This window comes from Lissotriton helveticus, chromosome 3_1 (assembly GCF_964261635.1).
Source record: "Lissotriton helveticus chromosome 3_1, aLisHel1.1, whole genome shotgun sequence".
Classification (NCBI taxonomy): Eukaryota; Metazoa; Chordata; class Amphibia; order Caudata; family Salamandridae; genus Lissotriton; species Lissotriton helveticus.
The window spans coordinates 1,678,001,672-1,678,022,699 of NC_136061.1; the positions used below are offsets into that span (position 1 = coordinate 1,678,001,672).

General features: G+C 44.8%; 1 pseudogene; it reads right to left on the reverse strand.

Moving 5' to 3' along the window:
• Positions 1-2,075: 2,075 nt before the first annotated feature.
• Positions 2,076-2,401, reverse strand: LOC144825093 (small ribosomal subunit protein eS28 pseudogene; annotated as a pseudogene).
• Positions 2,402-21,028: the final 18,627 nt, after the last annotated feature.

Below are 21,028 nucleotides of genomic sequence, written 5' to 3' on the forward strand. Positions count from 1 at the left end.
TGATTTCAATGGGTATTTGCGAGTTCATTGGGCAGAAGTTAGATTTGTTTCTTAAGGTGGTATCTCCTTCTTGGGGCATTTGTTCATCCTTGAAAAAAGCTTTAAATTTTAAAGTGCGACAAAAATTTGCAAGTTCACACTTTGTCTTGAAAACATCTGTTTTTGGGGTTGGTACGTAACCTAATCCTTTGTTCAGGACACTCATTTGAACTTCTGTTAGTTCTAGTCCAGTCAGGTTCACAATTAGGTTGTCGGACCTTGTCCTGTGTTGGCCTTGGTGACACTTCTGGTTTGGACCTGTCGTGTCTGGTCGGACCAGGTTACTCCTTTTTGCCTGGACCTGCGGTTGTTCTGGCCATTCCCTAAAAAAGGGCGGCCTTGTTGGTAATTTTGAGCACCTTGTGGTTGCATTTGGTGGTTCATAGGTACTGGGAAGTACGGGTTTGGCCACCCTTGGAACTGAGGATTAAATGGATGGAATGGTATTCCCTGTCCATTATCTTGTAATGTGTAACATGGACAATCCAACCCACACAAGCTAATGTGATACTTAAAAACATCAAAAAGCACAATATTATACAACATTTGCTATATATCAATGTACAAAATCTTGTCTTAAGATCTATTCTCTCAACATCTCTTTCAGTTACAACAGACTCCATCCTCTAACGTGCTGCTCACAGCAATTTTCCTTCTTCACTCAAGTGTGCGTCCAGGCGTCCTAGACGTCCCTAGAACCACAGACCTTTCGTCAATACGCGGGCCACCCCTTAAGTCTTATACCGCGACCCTGCAGCTGAACCCGGAAGGTGGCTCAAAAAAGAAAAAGAAAAATAGTCTGTTGTCTGAAAGAGTGTAATTCACAAAATAATTCAGATTTTATTTGTCCTTTTTAGACCTTAAGTTGTAGCGTTCTTTACCAGGCACAGTTTGATCCTGAAAGAGTGTCTCTGGATGCGTAGTATTAAATCTCAAACACGGCGGCACAGCTTCTTGCAAGACTTCATTATCCGCACGTTCCGACTGAGTCCATTCCAGATGTGCATCGCTAAAAGGTATAAATCTTGGAACCCTTTCACTCTCGGAATCGGCAACACCTTCCCGGACCCACTTATCGTACGGTAAGGGCAAAGGTATCTTCTTGCAATGGGTACCATGTACCCAGTTTTTCTTGCCGAACACCTTAATAGCAGTCCGAGTTGATAACAGGACTTGGTATTGACCGGTCCATCTTGGTTCCAAGTTCTTTGACCACTGGAAATTCCTGGTTAGAATCCATTCGCCAGGTTGAATCATGTGGCCTGCGTCTACAGAAACTGAAGGCAAAGTGTCATGGACCTGTTGGTGAAGAACATGCAATTTAGCAGTCAAATCATGTAAGTAGTTAACCAACATAGGGTACTCGATATCAAAGTACTTCTTAGGCCTCGGCACACCCCAGACATTCGCCGGGCATCCAAAAACAATCTCGTATGGGCTAGGTCCCACACGAGAATGTACTGTCGTTCTCGTGGACAAAAGTGCCAATGGTAAGGCATCGGGCCATGTAAGACCAGAGCTCGCTTGCACCTTGACCAACTTCAGCTTCAGAGTGCCATTATAGCACTCGACCAGGCCTGCTTACTGGGGGTGATTCGCAGCGTGAAATTTCTGTTTAATACCCAGACCCGCACATACTTTCTTCATAATCTGACCCACAAATTCACGTCCATTATCACTCCATACCATCCTCGGCAAGCCATATCTGGGATTGAATTCTTTGAGCAAAACCTTGGCTGTAGACAAGGCAGTATTATCCTTTTGGGGGTAGGCCTCTATCCATCTGGAAAATGCACAAACAAGCACAAGGACATACTTCAAGTTATTGCATCTTTCCATATGAATGTAGTATATCTGTAGCACCTCGAATGGATACGTTGGAGGAGCAAAATGACCTGCTGGAGTTGGGGTTCCCTTTCCAGGATTATGCATCAAGCAAATCATGCAGTGTTTAACCAAATTCTCAGCACACTTAGGAATTCCACCATTCTGCCATACCGGAGCCAACAACTTACATATCCCTTTTGAACTACATGTCCAAACTGAACAAGTTTATTCCCCCAAAAATGTTTTCAGCGTTTTGAATATCAAACAATCAGATGTTTCTTCACGTCTAAGTTTGTAGCAGGATCATTGAAATCAATGCAATGTTTTAGCGTAATCTTCTTGCTTCACGTTCAGATTCCAGTAACGTAAGAACATCTCCTTCACGGACTGGCCCCTTCACATTACGAATAATTGATCGGTTGCTGTCATCCATTAACTCAACCCGAACCTGGGTGCACTGGCCCTGTGAGCCGGTTCTGCTGAGGACTTTGGTAACCCTGGCTAGCTTGATAGGCTGCACGCGGCTGGCTTCCATGATGGCAGCTGGAGGCAGAGAGCTAATGTGAGCCAGCCCATGAGCCATAGTAACCACCGGGAGCACATATGCATGCGGCAACAACCATCACCGGTGCTCTGACAACTCAACCCAACAGCCTGTTGAATTCAACATTCCCGTACTCTCTCTCCACATACTCAATTCTTTCTCAGTAGCTTCTGCCTGAATCATCTTCACACTTTCTGTTGTATCTTCACACATTCCTCCTTCCACAACCCATCTGGCAGGACCTGCAACATACATCCGACTCTTCACATCTTTCGCTGTTTCTCTCGCTACTTCATCTGCAAACGCATTCCCTCGACCCACATCATCCGTAACCTTCTTATGCGCACTACACTTTACTATCGCAATTTGGGTCGGCAAAGTAAGTGATTCAAGAAGTTCACTCACTAATTGTCCATGCTAAATTTTCGTACCATGGGAAGTAAGAAATCCTCTCTCTTTCCACAAACGACCAAAACTGTGAGCCATGCCAAATGCATATTGGCTATCAGTAAAAACATTCACTCTCTTTCCTTTTGACAACACACACGCTCTAGTCAATGCTATCCACTCTGCTGCCTGCGCTGAATTCTGTGCAATACGTGCTGTTTCAACAATCGTGTGCAAAGTTGTGATAGCATATGCTGCAGTCAACTCTCCATTCGGAAGCTTAAAGCACGAACCATCTACCCATAGGGTACCATCAGGATTCGAAAGAGGAGTACCTTTCAGATCAACTCTACCCTTCATTTCCTCCTCTGTCCGGAGAAAACAGTCATGCTGTTCCTGAACATCTGTCTCTACAAAAATTGGCAACAATGTAGCTGGTTTCAATGTGTTGCACCGCTTGATGTGCACATGGCTAGCCAAAAGCGTCAACTCATAACCTGACAAATGTGCACTGGTAAGATGTTGAGTCTTTGTTCTGTTCAATAGGGTATCCACGGCATGTGGGACCATTACAATCAATGTATTATCCAATACCAAACCAGCAGACTGTCGGATAGAAACAGCCGCTGCCGCTGTAGCTCTTAGACAACTAGGCAACGCCCTAGCTACAGGATCTAAAGAGGCTGAAAAATACGCACATGGGCGCTGCTTGTCTCCAAATTGTTGCGTCAACACTGACAACGCACAACCTTCTCTCTCGTGTACATAAAGTGTAAAAGGTTTACTATATTCGGGGGTACCCAACATCGGAGCAGAACACAATGCATCACGCAATTCAGAAAAACTCTTCTGACATTTGTCAGACCAAGGAAGAGGGTGTGGTGTGTCCTTAAGAGTAAGTGGCAACAAAGGTTTCGCTAGCAAAGAAAAATTCGGAATCCACTGTCTACAATACGAGGTGATACCTAAAAAGGCACACACCTCTCTCTGTGTGCATGGCACAGTCATTTGGGCAATTGCTTGAATACGCTCTGTGGTCAAACGTCTTCCCTCCTTAGACAAGAGATGACCTAAGTAGGTCACTTCTTGTCGGCAATACTGCAACTTCGAAGGTGACACTTTATGATGGAGGGCAGACAGGCGTTGCAACAAAGAAAGAGTAACTTCTTTACAAATCTCTTCATCATCAGCAGCAACCAACAGATCATCAACATACTGGATAAGAGTAGCACCAGAAGGCAATGCAAAAGTATCAAGCTGAGTTTTCAAAGCCTGACTATAAATGGAGAGACTCTCACAATAACCTTGAGGAGCGGGTTTAAACCGGAAACTGCGGCCTCCTAAAGAGAAGCCAAAAATATCCCTACTTTCCTCAGCAATCGGAATACTGAAGAAAGCGTTCTTCAGATCAATAACAGAAAACCAAGCAGCTGAGGCAGGGATCATAGTCAATAAAGCAGTAATGTCTGGGACAACAGGAAACTGTAGCCCAACAATCTTATTGACCTCTCGAAGGTCGATCACAAACCGATACACAGGTGGCTGAGAAGAGTCAGTACGCTTAAGGACAGGCAGAACTGGACTATTACACACATTACCTCTCGTTTCTTCAACCACACCTTTCTCAACCAAATCATAGATAATTGCTAAAAGAGCTGTTTCGCCATCACTGGAAATTTTGTACCTAGGAATGTGAGGTAATTTAGCATTCGACTTAAGGGTAACAACGTAGGGTAGAATCTGCAAGAGACCAACATCATTAGGACCTGTAGCCCAAGGTGTATCAGGGAGAGAACGCAGTTCCAGTGGAAGGCGATCCTTAGACAGATACATCGGGGAAATCACTTTCTTACCCACTGTAAGATGTACTCCCAAAGGAGAACAATGTAATGTCGTATGCAATCTTTTCAACAAGTCCAAACCCAACAAATTCTCGCCACAGCCAGTCGTTAGAATAAGGGGAGCCTCCAATTCACAAGGACCAATTAAAAGGGGCAAAGGACAAGAAACCGGGTTATGAACTGGGGCGCCAGAAAATCCTACCGAAACATTAGTCAAGCCAGAAAAGGGTGCGCCAGGGAGTTTAGAGTGCATGATAGAACTCTTTGTTGCACCAGTATCCAAAAGAAAAGGTTCTGCCACACCTGATGTAATCACTTCAACATAAGGTCCACTCTGGTCTACTGGAACTGACACTACTCCCTCCCTTTGTCCATGGCTGTCCTAACTATCATTAAAACCAGCACTCTCACTTCCAACATAATAATCATCAGTGTAGTAAATAAATAAATAAATAATATATAATCTTTATTCGGTTTTTTAGCATTTGCAAAAACCATAAAAGATATCATAGAAATACAAACAATCACGAGAAAGAAAAATGCAATCAATTGTACAATTTAAAAATGAGAAATAAAATATATCAACAATTTACTTAAAATTTTGGGTAGGCGCTACGTTTTTTTTTAAAGGTTATTTCTGTGTCTTATAATGCATTTAAGAAAGTTTAGTACGTGGTACACGGTGGATTCAGAGTCCAAATATTGTAGGGCCAACATAGCAGGGCGGCATTGTCTGTGACCCCATTTTTTTAGTAAGGGAATAAGCCATATTTTTCGATGGGGATGGAAAAACTTGCAGAACAGTATTGTGTGGATGGTGGACTGTATGGAAAGACCGTCACATGGACATGGATCCATCTGAGTGTTCCAGTTATTTTTTTCCGGAAATGTCACTAGTCTGAAAAAAAGGTTCATTCTGAACCTGGTAAGGAGCATCTTTTCGTATGCCGAGATCTCTATAGTCAAATATAGCTGCATTTTCAGGGACTGCTGCGTCATAATTGCATGCGTGACAGATTTTTTTGCAATCGATGAAGACAATCTCAGGGATTCCAGGTGGCTCAACGCAGTTCGCTTCAGATCTTTTTTGGATATGTTTTTTTAAGTTTTCTGGTTCGTGGTAGTATTGTGATAACCCTAAGTCGGTAAAAAAAGGTCTTACATAGGAGAGCCAAGCTATTTTATTGGCATGATCCAAACCCATGGTATCCTGTAAGATGCTTTTGGTCAAATTATTTTTTTCCGACAGCCATACTCGCCTCCAAAGCATAAGTGGTTGGATTTTAATTAGATCTTCGATATATGAGATTCCCAGTTCGATATGTGAGGCATAGGTGGAAGTGCCTCGTGGAGTTGATAAAAGGAATCTTAAGAAAATATTTTCTTCTTTTTGTATGGAGCAGATGGATGTATGACCCCAGATCCCTGCACCATATAGTGCTATAGATTGACATTTTGCAGCATATATCTGTAATAGTTCTGCTGGTGGTCTTTTTCCAAGCTTGTTTGAGAACTTAATCAGCGCCATAATCGCACGTTTAAATAGATGTCTCCTGGCCTCAAGAGCCGCTTTCCAGTTCAGGGCGTCATCTATCATTACCCCTAGATAAGGGTATTGTGAGGTTTTTTCAATTTTTTGATTGTTCAGAAAAGTAGACTTGGATACTTTTCTTGGTCCACCAACCACCATAACAAAGGTTTTTTTTATGTTAATGTGCAAATCCAAGGCACCCATGAAATCTGCATATTTTGATAGAGATTTCTGCAATTCGATGGGAGTTCGTGCTAGGATGACTGCATCGTCAGCGTAGAGTAGTGCAGGGACCAAGCGATCTTTTGCTCTTGGAAGGTCCTTCCCCCCTCTCAGCATGGCCTCTTCTAGTCCGTTGGTGTAGAGTGAGAAGAGGAAGGGGGCCAGGACACAGCCTTGCCTCACACCTCGCTCTACGCTGAATTGTGCCGTCAATTCTCCTCTTGTCCCATATCTCACTCTCGCGGTAGCTTTACTGTAGAGCTCCCTTAAAAAATCCAAGAGGGGGGGATCAACCCCCATGGTGCCCAACAGTGACCAGAGCTTTGCATGTGAGACGCAATCGAAGGCGGAAGACAAGTCCACATATACCATGTAGATGGCACCAGGTTTACCATGGGTGTACTTAGATGTAAGCAGGCTTAAGTTTAGGACCTGTTCAATTGTTCCAAAGCCCTCCCTAAAACCAAACTGTAGGTGCGAGAGGATGTTTTTATCTTCTACCCATTGTTGTAACTTTCCGAGGAGGACTCTGCCGACTAGTTTGCCCAAAGAGTCAAGAAGGGAGATTGGGCGATAGCACTTAGGGTCTTGTCGGTCCCCCTTCTTATAAATTGGGACCATGATGGAAGAAGACCATGAATCTAGCAGGCCGAGTTTCGATGTTGCTATGCAGACTCTTGTAATTATTGGTACCCAGAGATCGGGAAGATACTTAAATAAATCAGCTGGGACCCCGTCAGGGCCTGGGGCTTTTCCGGATTTACTTGAAGAAAGCGCCATTTCAAAGTCGTGCAGATCTAGCTCCAGTTGTATGGGATAGGTTACTGGTTTGGAATAGGGCTCATAATCTTCGGTGTTAGTTTGCTGTTTGAAGATTTTCGAGAAATGGTTCACCCACGTATCCTCATCAATAGCTACATCGATTTTTGGTGCGTTGGAGTCGGTTAGCAGAGGGGATTTGACTATTTTCCAGAATGCCTGACTGTCTTTCTGGAGCGCACTCTTATGCAGGGTTTTCCACAGGGATTGTTTTAACTCTTTTTTTCTTGTGCTTCTAGCAGTGTTATACTCCCGTCGAAGAGCTTGGATGGTGGTTTTATCTCTGATTGGATTTCCGAGTGCTTTCCTCAAGTTGGTCTGCGCTTTGGTACAGTCACGGTTGAACCAACCTGTAGAGGTTTTCTTGTTTTGTATAGGTGCATTGGTTAGCAGATTTTTGACTTGTTCTATTATTTGATTGAAGTTTTCCAAAATTTGGTTAGGCTCTGCATGTGGGTCAAGACAGATCAAGATGTTGTTATAAGTGGTTGTTACTAGCCGCTTTGTAAGAATGTTGGGGTCCACTTTTTCCCATTTTATCGTGAATCCGTTAGTTTTACCCAGCTCGAGCCTGTTCTGATTTAGCATATTTGCTATAGTTGCCATCGATGACCTTTGTCGGGTTATTTGAACTTTTAAGCTTAATGCAGAATGATCACTAAGGTTGTTTTCGAGGATTAACATGCTGTTAATTTGATCTTTCAATCCTTCTGTCACTATTACATAGTCCACCGTGGTTTCGTGGCCCCTTCCTCTGTAAGTGGGTTCCAGCCTGTTATTAAACTCTTGAATGGGGTTTATGATTTGTAAGTCCAGATCAAAGAGTATTCTATTCATGGTGAGCCCCACTCCTGAATGAATGAAGTGGACAAGGGGATTATCATGTTCGTCTACCAAACCACAATTGACATTGTTGGAGCAGGAATGAAGGTTAAAATCTCCTCCCCAGATTACGTGGGAATTTTCTTTCTTCTGTTTAGGATGGCAATGTTCAGCTATTTTTTCCTCAATTCGTAAAAGAACGGCTACAAATTTGTCTTCCACTAGGTTGTTATATATATTGACTATTGTGATGGGAGGATTTTTGCCAGTTATGAGGGTAAGAATCTGGAAGTTCGATAGTAGATCAACCTTATGGATCTTTGTATCAGCAATTGTATTTGCCAGGTAGGTTACCAATCCCCCTTTGGGTCTACCTGAAGTGCTGGGAAGGGCAGGAGATGTAAATGTCCTGTACCCCACGAGATGGAGGGGGGTCGTTGCCCAGGTCTCTTGTAGGCAGATAATTTGTGTATGCTTCAAGAAGCCGGCAACAGAACCATCCTCAATTTTCTTTCTGAGGCCCGCCACATTCCAGAAGACTATCGAGAGCTGGGTGGATGTATTGTCTAAGGCTATATTTTTCGTTTGTGGAGGGATAGGAGGGGAGGTACGCAGATCCGGAGTTATTCGAGAGGCCTCCGGACTTTTGGTTTTTGGTCAATCGACCATTTCCAGGCCACTGAACCTGTTCATGGTCGAAATACCTCGCCAATTTTGTCCATTATTGTTATCTCTATAGTTGGACCCAAATGATTGATGGTGTGGTCTCTCCCATTGCTCCCAAGTTCTGGGTCTGTTTTGTGGGCCCACAATCTGCCAGGGTGCTTCTCTCTGCTGAGGATTTTGATTTACTAGCCACCAAGAGTCATCGTGGTTGCTGTAATGCGGTGGTAGTCTTGGCCCAATGGCCTCTATCTCCCACGGCTGCGGAATTGGTTTCCGCCAGATGTTATCAGTGTGGCGAGTATGGTTGTGGGTGTTATACCTTTTTGGGTAAAAGTAGGACAGAGATCTTGTTGCAATCCCCCCCGAGGTGATGTTAAATTCCCGGGAGCAGATGTATTCAGCTATACTGGGTTCCTCAAACGTGATTACAATGCAATCACCCCGGAGGGTTTTTTTCCTGTAACCTACCCACGAGGTCCGACATACTGACGCTATTTTACTATTCCAGTGGAGCGGGACGGGGCGATTTGTATTCAACCAGTGCTGGACCTTATTGTGTAGAGACCAATTGGGCTCTATTCCTTCGCCTGTAAGTTCTGGTACCCCTGTCATAACTATCACATATGGAGATGCCTCAGGTGGCATATTTAAAGTGGGTCTTTGATCAGTCGGCCTTCCTGGGGCATTTTTTGGAGGGTTTGTGTTTATTGCTGCGGGAGTATTAGGGGCCGGTGTATTTATAGTTGGGGTAATTGCTGTTGGAGTTAGTTGGGAGCTGGTTTGTAAGGAGATAGTCAAGGGTTTGGGAACTGGTTTTTGTGCAGCCGGGGGATTGACTACTGTTAGAAGAGTTGGTGTGAATTGTGTTTTGGTCTGTACGGGAGGTAAGGTGACAGATTTCTTAGCTGCAGAGAGAGTAGTCGTGGAACTTTCAGATGGTTTTTGGTGCGATTGTAGGGGGATAGGTTTAAGAGAGCCTAAGATTTTTGTTAATTGGCTCTCCATATTAGTGAGTCTTGATTCTAGCGGGCGAATGTAAGAATTCAGGAGAGAGGCTATCTCCTTCATTAGCCTCGCTAGTTCTCGCTCTCTGCCTGATTGCTGTGGGCTTGGGGATTCTGGAATTAAAGAATCTTGTAGATCTTGAGGTAAGTGATGTACTATTACTGCATTGTTTATTGAGGGAGTAGGATGGTGGGATAGGGTTGGGAGGTTTGAGTCATCGACCAGAATTGGATGATCGGTTACTTTGGTATTTTCGATGGACTCAGTAGTCTTCCTTACGTTTCTTTTCTTTACAGCTCCCTCCCGCCTCCCTCTCATTTGCCTTGTTTTTTCAGGCGTTGGTTCAGGGAAGATGTCAGGGGTTTTTTCCAGATCACTTTCTACTGAAATTTGTGACACTGAGAGGTCTACATTGTTTGGTAGACTAAGTCTATTTGCGTTCACCGCAGTTTGAATAGGTGCTGGCTGTATTTCTGGGGTTTTTGCAGTTGCCAGTAGTCCCAATGAAGATCGACGAGCGATTTCAAGTTCAGTTGAGACCCTTCTCTCAATTAAGCTTATGCTTTGGTCGATAAATGTGTTTGCTTTGGCTAAAAAGTCGTCCATTGGGCCCAATAGTATTTCTCCTATACCATTCTTGTTTGGTTTTTTCAGCTTGGTAGATCTTGTATTCATTTTCGTGGTCATTTTCCAATAGTTATGCGTTGATGGCTCTTTTTATGTTAGCTTTCAAGTAGTAGGGATGTTCATTAAACGTAGGTAATACCTGTATTGGGAACGACCACAAAGTTGACCTTAGGGGGGTGGGCCGGACCGGACTCTCACGTTCTCGAACGGCCTCAAACGGCCCGCTCTTTGCCCGGTCTTCGCCCCGGCCTTAGCCCCGTGCGCGTCCCGCGTGCGCGTTACTGCCACAGATTATATGGAAATGTCAGGTGGAGGGGCGGGAAGAGGACCAGCTGCGGCCGATCAGCGCCGCGCTGCACGCTGGTCCTCGCAGTCCCGCCTCAAACCTTAGGGTCCAAAAGTCAACTGGCAGAGGTCGCGTTGGTGCTCCTATGCACTTTGGAAGGTCCAGAGACAGATGGCAAGCAGAGTCCTTAGCCTGCGAGCGGCTCCCGCGGAGCGGGGGCCGCGAGGCGTTGCGTGGAAAACAGGAAGGAGAACAGTTGAAGGGAACAGCACTCTCGGCAATTCAGCTCCAAAGCAGGTACCCAGGCTGCTCACACACCGCGATGTTTTTGACGGGTGGAGGGGTGGGAAGAGGACCAGCTGCGGCCGATCAGCGCCGCGCTGCACGCTGGTCCTCGCAGTCCCGCCTCAAACCTTAGGGTCCAAAAGTCAACTGGCAGAGGTCGCGTTGGTGCTCCTATGCACTTTGGAAGGTCCAGAGACAGATGGCAAGCAGAGTCCTTAGCCTGCGAGCGGCACCCGCGGAGCGGGGGCCGCGAGGCGTTGCGTGGAAAACAGGAAGGAGAACAGTTGAAGGGAACAGCACTCTCGGCAATTCAGCTCCAAAGCAGGTACCCAGGCTGCTCACACACCGCGATGTTTTTGACGGGTGGAGGGGCGGGAAGAGGACCAGCTGCGGCCGATCAGCGCCGCGCTGCACGCTGGTCCTCGCAGTCCCGCCTCAAACCTTAGGTTCCAAAAGTCAACTGGCAGAGGTCGCGTTGGTGCTCCTATGCACTTTGGAAGGTCCAGAGACAGATGGCAAGCAGAGTCCTTAGCCTGCGAGCGGCACCCGCGGAGCGGGGGCCGCGAGGCGCTGCGTGGAAAACAGGAAGGAGAACAGTTGAAGGGAACAGCACTCTCGGCAATTCAGCTCCAAAGCAGTGTAGTACTGAGCAGGCTGGACGGTTGGAACATTCTGTTGGTCAAAATAATTTATAGAATTCTGAGGGGAAAAGGAACGTTCATTCTGGGGAAACTTACCACGTCACCTACCTAGGTACTTGTTGGTAACCACCACGACCTCTCAGACCAGACACACCATTCGCACGCTGTAGCAAGATCGGGCAACTATTCTTTAAGTGACCTTCCTCTTTACAATAAGCACACTGATTAGGGCCTAGCGGGAGTCGCGAAGCAAAAGACTCAGGCTTCTGCAACAGTTTCTGAAACTGTGGGGGTTGCTGAAACTGACGCTGATTAGGGCGAGGCGGATAAGCCTGCTGCCGAAGAACTTTCGTTTTTAATTCTCTAGTCTTCTTCTCTACTTTGTCCTTCTCATCTTTATCTCTATTCTCATAGTATTGTGCAGTAGCCAATATCTGGGCCGAAAAAGAAACAGCCCATGAACTCTCAGAGTCCTTTAACTTATTAGAAAGTTCAGGAAGTAAATTAAAAACAAACTTATCTACAAACAACCTCTGACCACCTTCTGTACTCATGTCCTGACCACTATGATCAATGAATGTTTCCTCAAACCTAGTGAAGAAATCAGACACACTCTCATCTTTCTTTTGTTTGCATGCTGCTCACTTGTCCCAATTCACCCGCAAAGGAGGCATCATAGTTTTCATTAAATAATAATCCTACCAGGTAGTTCTGCAACTAAGGGTTCAGGTTTGGCACCTCCTACCTGCCGACCATCTGCAGCAGTAATATTAACCCACGTATCTCCTAACTCAGGTGCGTGGTCCTCGTGACGGATCTTCGCCCACAAGGGTTGAGGAACTACATTAGCCATCAACATATCTATGTCAGCTAAATTTATAACACATGCATCAACTGTCTGAGACAACTCCTTGTAATAACCAGCAGGATTTTTACAGTGGGTCAGGCAAGGTCTGCTTAAGAGCCAGGACCTCAGCTCTCTTCCAAGGGACATGCACCCACACTCGCTGAAAATGAGCCGGTGCAGTCACAATACCATGAGGGGCATCAGCCACAACTGCCTCTCTCCATACAGGGGGAACCTCTCTCATAAAATACTGCTTCACTTTTCTCCTAACAGAAGGGTCAGGTTCGAACAATAACTGAGGTGGAAGTCTAGACCTAAAAGTGAGCAGTGTCTCTACCGCTTCCTCAACATCGGAACCCACTATCATTCCTTTAGCAAATTCAGACTGAACATTAATCAATTCCAGTGGAATTGAACCCAACTCATTATCTTCCCACTCCTGACGAATGAAGGTACACATGACATCAAAAACATACCTTTGTTTTGGTGCCTCCCACTGTAGGAAGATATCCATAACCACTTGTGCACTGTACTTGGAGGCATTCGAAATCCATCTACGAGCAAGGAGATCTAACACTGTCCGCTCTTCGGGACCAGGAAGCTGACTACGTCTCTGCTTACGTTCAGAAACAGGGGTCATATTCAGTGACCCAAAGAAAGGAGACAAAAGACTAGTGACAGTCTCAGTCATTTGTTGCCGAGCAGAAAGAAAAGAAGTTGACATGACGACAGGAGACAAAGTGTTTTGAGGCAAGAGAGACGTAGGGACAGAAATAAGAGAAGTCGAAAATAAAGGTGTGTAAGGCAAAGGAGTTTGAGGCAAGGCTGGTGACAAAGCTGGTGGCCCTGGAGGGGGCTGCGCCGCTGGAGGAAGAACCACCTGTGAAGCAACAGGTGGCTGAACAACAATAGGGGGTTGAACGACAACAAGGGGTGCAACAACTGGAGTTAACGGAGGTGCAGGAGCACCCTGCACATAAGGGGGTGGTAATCTCAGTAAATGTGACATCAAAGGATCCTTTTCAGGGTCTTCAGTCACATTTGAAAGGGGTGGTGGCAAAGCCGGGTAACATTTGTCAATGGCCATGCAATGTTGTCTATCTGACACTTCAATCGCACAATCTTCTTCATCTTCCTTAAACTGCCTAGCAGCTTGCATTACCGACATATTCCTTTCCTTCCTATCACTCTTAGCTTGCTTAATTTCTCGCTGTTTGGCTTCCTTACGCCAAAGGCTGAAAGAGTCAAACATCGCCGGCCGGGCTTTCTTCTTAAATAGCGCAACTTCTAGGTTATCTAAAACATCTGATTCAAAACTACCATGTTGGGGCCATCGTAAAACACCATCTTTCCTTGTATAATGGACCCATACTTCATTAAAGGTAATGGGACCCACACCATGCTTTGAATAGAGCTCATAAGTTGGAGTGCCAACCTGAGGTATCGGACACGAGTCCTCCAATCAGGAATCCTTATTACAACTACAACAAAACCATTTCCTAATTTTGCCAAAACCAGGCATCTTTAGCTCACTAGTCTTGCTTCAAACTTCAAGGGGTTATCAAAAATGATACACTCGTAAATGTACGAACCCCTCGGCTTTGACTATTGCAATGGCCGAATCAAAACCAAGAAACAAAACATAGGTGTGGGAGCGACCCACTTATACTTAACCAAAATGTCTGTCACGCCACCAGAAGACCGTCTAATGTCTCGCCTTACAAATCATCACAAGAGGGTCCAAGACAGGGCGACAGTCAGGGCAGCAGTCCTTCGCAGCCGTCAGAAAGGGGAATCCTCGCAGAAAAAACCTTCGGTCCACGTCGACATGCAGGGGTCAATGAAGTGGCGGCCATCCTCCAGAATTTCCTCACGGGGCTCCTCACAATCTTCGGGCTTGGACCAGTACCGCTGAAGTCACCCCACGTTGGGCGCCAGTTGAAGAACCGGGGTTTAACCCAGAGGCGTCAGGGGCACGCCTAAGATCTTCGAGTTCACCTGTCTTGGTATTCAAAGACACGGAATACTTCTGGATGGCGTCAGAGACCTAGTTTATTAGCTGCAGCTAGTAACAGTGATCCTAGAAATACATCACAGTGTAAATTCTCAGGAGACTGCTCATTTTACTAAGGCGAGACGTCTCCTTTTATACCCAATATTCACATTATAAATGTACACCCACTGCACAAAATTCTAGCCGTAAGTAATCTGCTGCTCTCTCTGTTCCTTTTGCCCGTTTCTGCCTATCTGCTGTTTTATAAGTATGGGTGAAATTTGCGCGAAAGCGAATTCGCTTTCCGCATAATCCACAAATTTGTGCCAATTTGCGGATTTTTATTTGCATGTTCACGGGGCGCTATGCGTGTTCGCGGGACTCTTTCAGCGCGTCGACTGCGAAGTTACCCATGCGGTCGTACATGGGCGTGGCCATCTTATTTGCATTGCGTATTTCCGTTTCCGGGCGCTAGTGCATTTTGCGTTGTGCGCGGGGCGTGTTTACGTGGTCGCAAGCGTTTTTGCGTGCTCGCGGGGGAAATATAGCGCAAACTTACCCACGCGGTCCTCATTGAGGCGCCGCCATCTTGTTTTTCATTCAATGCTATGGTTCTGGGCATACTTTTTCAATCCTCCCCAAATCTTTGCAATCCTTTGTTTCTTTGAACTTTTTTTTATCTTTTTTACCCATTATCTATCCCTCTCTTTTTCTACATCTTTATATATATTTTTCTACTTTTGGTTACTTTAAACTACTTTTTTTTAACTCTGTTCTTTTATTTACTTTTTCCCTATACTTTCCTATTTTTTATTTAACTTTCCTGTCCAGGACCATGGCATAGGGAGTCGGAAGAGCAAGGGGAAGGGTCCCGCACCCCGTAGCCGGCTCCCTTGCGGGCAATTAAAGGGGGAGGATGTAGTGGCCAGGGAGAATTTCAGCGCGGTGGAGGTGTCTGCACTTATATTTTATGTTCAGCGCCTCCTCCCGAAGACCGTGGCAGCAGGGGGCAGGCCCGGTTCAGGGTATTGCCTCCGGGAGCGTCGCCAGCTGTGGGATAAGGTGTGCCGGACCATGCGTAGGGAGTCGGGGGTCCGGCGCACCTATGACCAAGCGACGCACCAGTGGGCTGACCTCCTCGACCGGGAGCAGTACCTGCTCCACCTGCTAGGCGTGGAGATCCCTGGCCTTGGTGAGTAGCTATTTAATAACTACTTTGTTTTCTTCTGCTCTGTGGTATATTGATAATATATGTTTTTCCCGAAGAGCAAGAATGCTGCCGATTCGATTACATTGCAGGTAAATTAATGTTTAAATAGCTTCTGTGATTACTTGTTTGCAACTTTGTGCTCATTTGAGCAGAACTGCGTAATGCTAGAGAGACTAGAGACTCAAGTCTAGTCCTTCCTTTGTACTCCTGCTGCCACTAAGAAGAGATAGTGGTGGATTGATTGGTTGAGTACATGACTTGTTATTTAGTAGTAGGACATTTTTTAGTGGTCTGCAATCATGATGACGGACTATGTCTATCACGTCGCATGCTACTGAGTGCTGGCAGTCGTTGTAGAACCTTTTTGTTTTTGGTTTAGTTAGTGATTTACATAACTTTCTAAGTAGACGGTCTGCGAATCCAGCAATACTGTACTATCTATCCTCATTGACCAGATCAGATAGGTCAATCAATACATGTAGTGCAATTGTTGGTAATTTGTTTCCCCGAGATAATTTTAGATTGTGGTCAAAGAAATCAAAAATTTCAAAAGATCAATCATCCATGTTTGTGTTTATTTCATGATCATCAGCACCTCCCAGGGGCAAGAAGACTACGGAGACTCCGGCAGAACAAAGTGGGCAGGAACGGTCCTCTGCAGGCTCTTCTGCTGGCCCCAGTAAGTTGTTCTGTTGTTAATATAATTATACTTCCCTAACTTTTACAGCTCCTATTCATTCCAAACTGTTTCCTAATTCTATTTTTTACAAAATAGTCTTTGATCTTCTTGTAGACTGTTTCTACATTCTTATCCTGCCTCTCTACCATCACTCTCTGTGCTACAACTATTAACTATTATTATGAGTCGGTCTGTGTAGGTAGATAAGCTTGCCCATTCGGCAAATGGTGTTAAACAAAACTCTGATCCAGCAACAGCTCTAGAGGCACTGAGTGCAGTCCTCTGGGTTGCCCTTACGGTCTATTCCAGTCTTCTTAATGTTAGTGCTTTGACAATTTCCAACAACAAAATGTCAATGTCCACCAAGAATAAGCTAGTAGTTGGCTTTTTGATTTGATAGTAGCACATATCATACCGCTAGTGTTTCAAGGACTATTCTGCACATACAGAAGTATGGACAAGAGAAATAGGGCATTGTTTATGATAGGTGCAGTTCTACTTTCCACATACCTCAGTCAGAAGTAACTGTGCGGGACTCGGGAGCCCTCACCTTGTTGGAACTTCAAGTCCTCCTGGTGGTGATGAGTAGGTGGTTCTGTGTGTAATTAGAAAAATGTTGCACGTTAAAAAGCAAGCATTCATCAGTTGTGCCAAAAAGTGTAGCATGTTATGGCTAAGCATATAAGTTAACACCCTCCCCAAAACTGTGACATTTGTCAGTCCCAATAATTAAAAATAGTTTAAGTGTTATAACTTAACATTTTCTCTTCCATTACGAGACGAAATAGGGGGTGGTGTATGGCATCTAAAAATATGACATGGTTTTTTTCTAGGCGTCATCACAACATCAGATGTGGCACTTCCCACCACCAGTGCCAGGACCAGCAGCGCGGAGGGGTCCACTCCAGGGGCGGATGCGGCGGCGCCACAAGTGCTACCAGGAGGAGCTGAGGGGGATGGCTCAGCAGCGGCGGACGGTGGTAAATTATTATTCTCCTTACTTATTGACATTTTAGAGTAGGCTCGCAAAGGGGTGTATGATGTACTGTACAGTAGACAGTACCCTAGTAGAAGTGAACTATACTGTTATGAACAGTTACTAATTTAGAACTACATTTTTGCCAATCACGGTGAAGATAGTCACCCTTGACTTAGCCATAGCATTAGCGGCGGTAGTTCTCCAGTAAGCAATGGCCCCCTCTATTTCACTTCAACTCAGCTGTGAAACTTTTACCGTGAAGCCAAGTCAGATCAGATGAACCTAAGGGATGTGATCAACTAAAAGGGAAAGAAGAGTGTAAGGGAGGACGAGCGAGTGGTAACATTTATGACTGTAAAGAATGATACGTGTTTTTGAATTAATGCAGAGGTGGCTGATAGGAAGGAATCAGATGCTTGGCTGCTTGAAGCAAGGATGGTTGGTGGAGAGAGAAAAGATGACTGCCTGTGTGGGTGAATCAGAAAATACATGTGTGGTGTGCATTGCAATATATCATTTGGGTGAAAGTGAAATGCAAGTCAAGACAGTAGTTTACAAAATAAACTTAAAAGGGTGTTAGTTGGTTGTTGAGAAAAAGTAAAGTTGGAACAGTTGAGACATTAAGAAGAATGATAGACGTTTACTTTGGAAGCATGGATGGTATCTTCTTCCTCATAGATAGCAGAGCTGTATGTAGAGCAGACGCTCAGTGGATTAAGAGTGTTACTTTGTTTGAACAGCATGCCGTGCCAAAGTAGCAAGGCAGAGGAAATCCAATTTCTAGAAGTTGTGATTGTTCAGAAATTCTCCCTTGACTAACAGTACAGTAGTTTACTTTGCAAGCACAGCCTATATTGTGTATGTATTGTATAGTTGACATTATATCAAGTCAAGTCCCTTCCCCCGGCAATTATGGGTACCACTCTCACTCCCTATGTTAATAATTTTCTGTCAGCTGTGTCAATAATGGGTGGACTATTGCTGTTGTTCACTCAATCTATCACAACAAAGCACCTAAAGTCATCCATCATATAAGCAAAGATCATGTGATCGGCTGGATACATGATCAGAAATGAACAATCTTTATTTTCCTTTTGTAGTACTGAAGGCCCGGGGGGGGGGGGCAGTGCGAAATATAAATTACATTGAGCAGTAGCCCTTGATGTAACCGAGTATGGCCAGTGCCACCCCTATAGAAAATTAAGAACTTCCCTATCTCCAACTGCATGTACTGCTTAAAGTAATGCAAGTCTGCGTCATCATCATGGCTTGTGTCTGGTTTTCTCGGCTGAAAGCTGACTGAGCTGGCATTATGCCGGCTACCACAAGTTCACGTACAAGTAATTTCTTTCGCAAAACTAGAGAAAAAAAGTAGACTGGTGTACTCTCTGACTCTCTGACTATGTAGTGAGTCCATAGTGCTGCTAGTAGAATTCCTGAAACTCCCACTAATGTTACAGTCCTACAAAGACAGACGGCGTAAAGATACATGCCAAAATGTTATACTGTGCTTGCAAGTTGCTAGTGTTACTGTGAGACAATTTTCTGTTGAATTATTTGTGTTATTGTTAAAGAGTATTGGTTACAGTATTTTTCTTTCTTTCTTCATATAGATGGTCCAAAAAAGCTCACCCGAAAGGAGATGGCTGTCCGGGCCAGAGCCCAGAAGCTGGAGGCCATTTGTGCCGAATATCGCCGGCTGTGGGCTCGGGAACAGGAGGAGGAGGCGGCAACAGCTGCATCCTCCTCCAGTGCCCCTGGGTCCAGCAGCCTCCAGCACGGCGCCGTGGTCCGACAGCCTCCCGCCGCTGCCGCTCAGCTGCAAGAACACCAGCAGCTGCCCCCCCAGAGCCTGGATGGTACGCCTGCGCCGGCTACGTCGCACGGTGGAGAAGCAGCAGCACCAGTTCCGGGACCTCCACAGAGAGCAGCAGGACCACCTGTCCACAGGACACCGCCGGAAGTGACTGTGTCCCTTGCCCCTTTTTTAAAGACTGTTGGGGGATTGGGAATCAGGAGTTGGGGATTCTTTGGGACTTTTCACGGGACATTTGAAATGGACAATTGTTGGGGTTAGGGAGGGGGGTGGTTTGGGTCTTTGGGACTAGTTAATTTTTGTTTGGGTAAATAATATATAATTATTTATTGTACATACTTCAACATAGTGTACGCATTCTTATTATTTTGTGGGGTAGTGGGCGGGGGTTACTGCACGTTTGGTTTCCTCAAACTTACCAGCATGAATTATCTAAAACGTCCAAAAATGTACAAAAGTGCCACTAACCGAGTTAGTGAATTCAATTGGCCTACTAGCACTTTACTAGTACCACTGTCAGTCTCTCCCCCGAGTCCTAGCCCATTATTCTACCTCCCCAAAATGCTTATCTTACCTGTGATTCGTGTTTGAGAATAGAGCTAGGCACAGCGTTGGCGATTACGGTTGCCCATGAAATCCATCCAAGACAGAAATTCCATTGTTGTGATGGTAGTAGGAGTGGTACCACACTATCAGTAGCAGCATATGAAAAACAAAGGAAAAAAATGAGACATTGAGTGGACTGAGAGGAGTATTAGAAGGAACTGTATATTTGTAGCCTAAGCAATGCTGAAGATAAGTATGGGGAAAAAATGCATGGATGATTATGGCTACAACAAGAACAGTGACACAGCAGCGTAACAGTCTTCTTGACATGTAGGAGGATGATGTTGACGATGGATCCAATCGATGGTGGGCATGAAATTCAGAATTGATTTTAAAATACTCATTGTTGTTTTTTTAAGCAGAATTACAATATCCTAGGATTCATCTAGCTGCCTTAAAATTGATTTGAGGAGGTTGCTTGCACTTTATCCTCCCCAGCAAGTGTGTGGAAATATTGTTGTCATTTAGTCACACCTCAATGAAAACCACACAGCCCAGGAGAAGAGGCTTAGGGTTTGAAAATTGGATGGGAATGTTTTTTTTGGGAAAGTTTTGTGGAGAGAGGAAAAAAACACAACATGGACAAACAACAAATGAAGATAAACAAATCTTTGGATACGAAGATATCCATAAATCTTTTAAGGGACATAAAGGAAGTGCATGCACTACTGCATGCATGAAGTAGTTTGCTAAATGAATGGTTAGGTTACTTAAACTAAGTAGTACTTTCTACAACTTACTAACTATGAAGAAACAATGTGACAGTACAGGGCTGCAGTAATTACGCAATTTCACTTGCCTATCTGCCCTCAGAGAGAATAAACAACACTTAGTACATTAAATTAGTTTTAAAAATAGCAAAGAAAAACTTATACAATGGCTGGAGGAATGAATTTGAAGCAGAGAGCAAACAAATGCACAGAGTCACACTCATAGAAGTTCACAACAATAACATTATTTAAAAGATAAGCAGAAGTTAAGAGGATACTGTAACTGTATGTTGTAGTGTCCTGTTGAATTTGGGAAGTTGCGTGCATCCAGCCATTCCTCTTATTCGCGGTACTCTTCCATTCCATCTGATGCTCCGTCGATCAATTTTGGTGACCAGGCACACTGTCCACTGCCTGCCTGATGTGGAATTGCGGATCGATAATGGTAAGCCTGAGTTAATCATTTTTCCCATTGCACAGGGTAAAAGCCGGCCTGTAATTGTTGATGGAAATACAGGAAGTGATATTAAAACACCACGGTACGCTGTGTAGTGCAAAAATAACTCTTTCAGTTTCAGAGGCGACAGTATTACATTCAAGCATCATTTCGAAAGTGCGTACTCTGAGTCTCCTTTTCAAGGATATT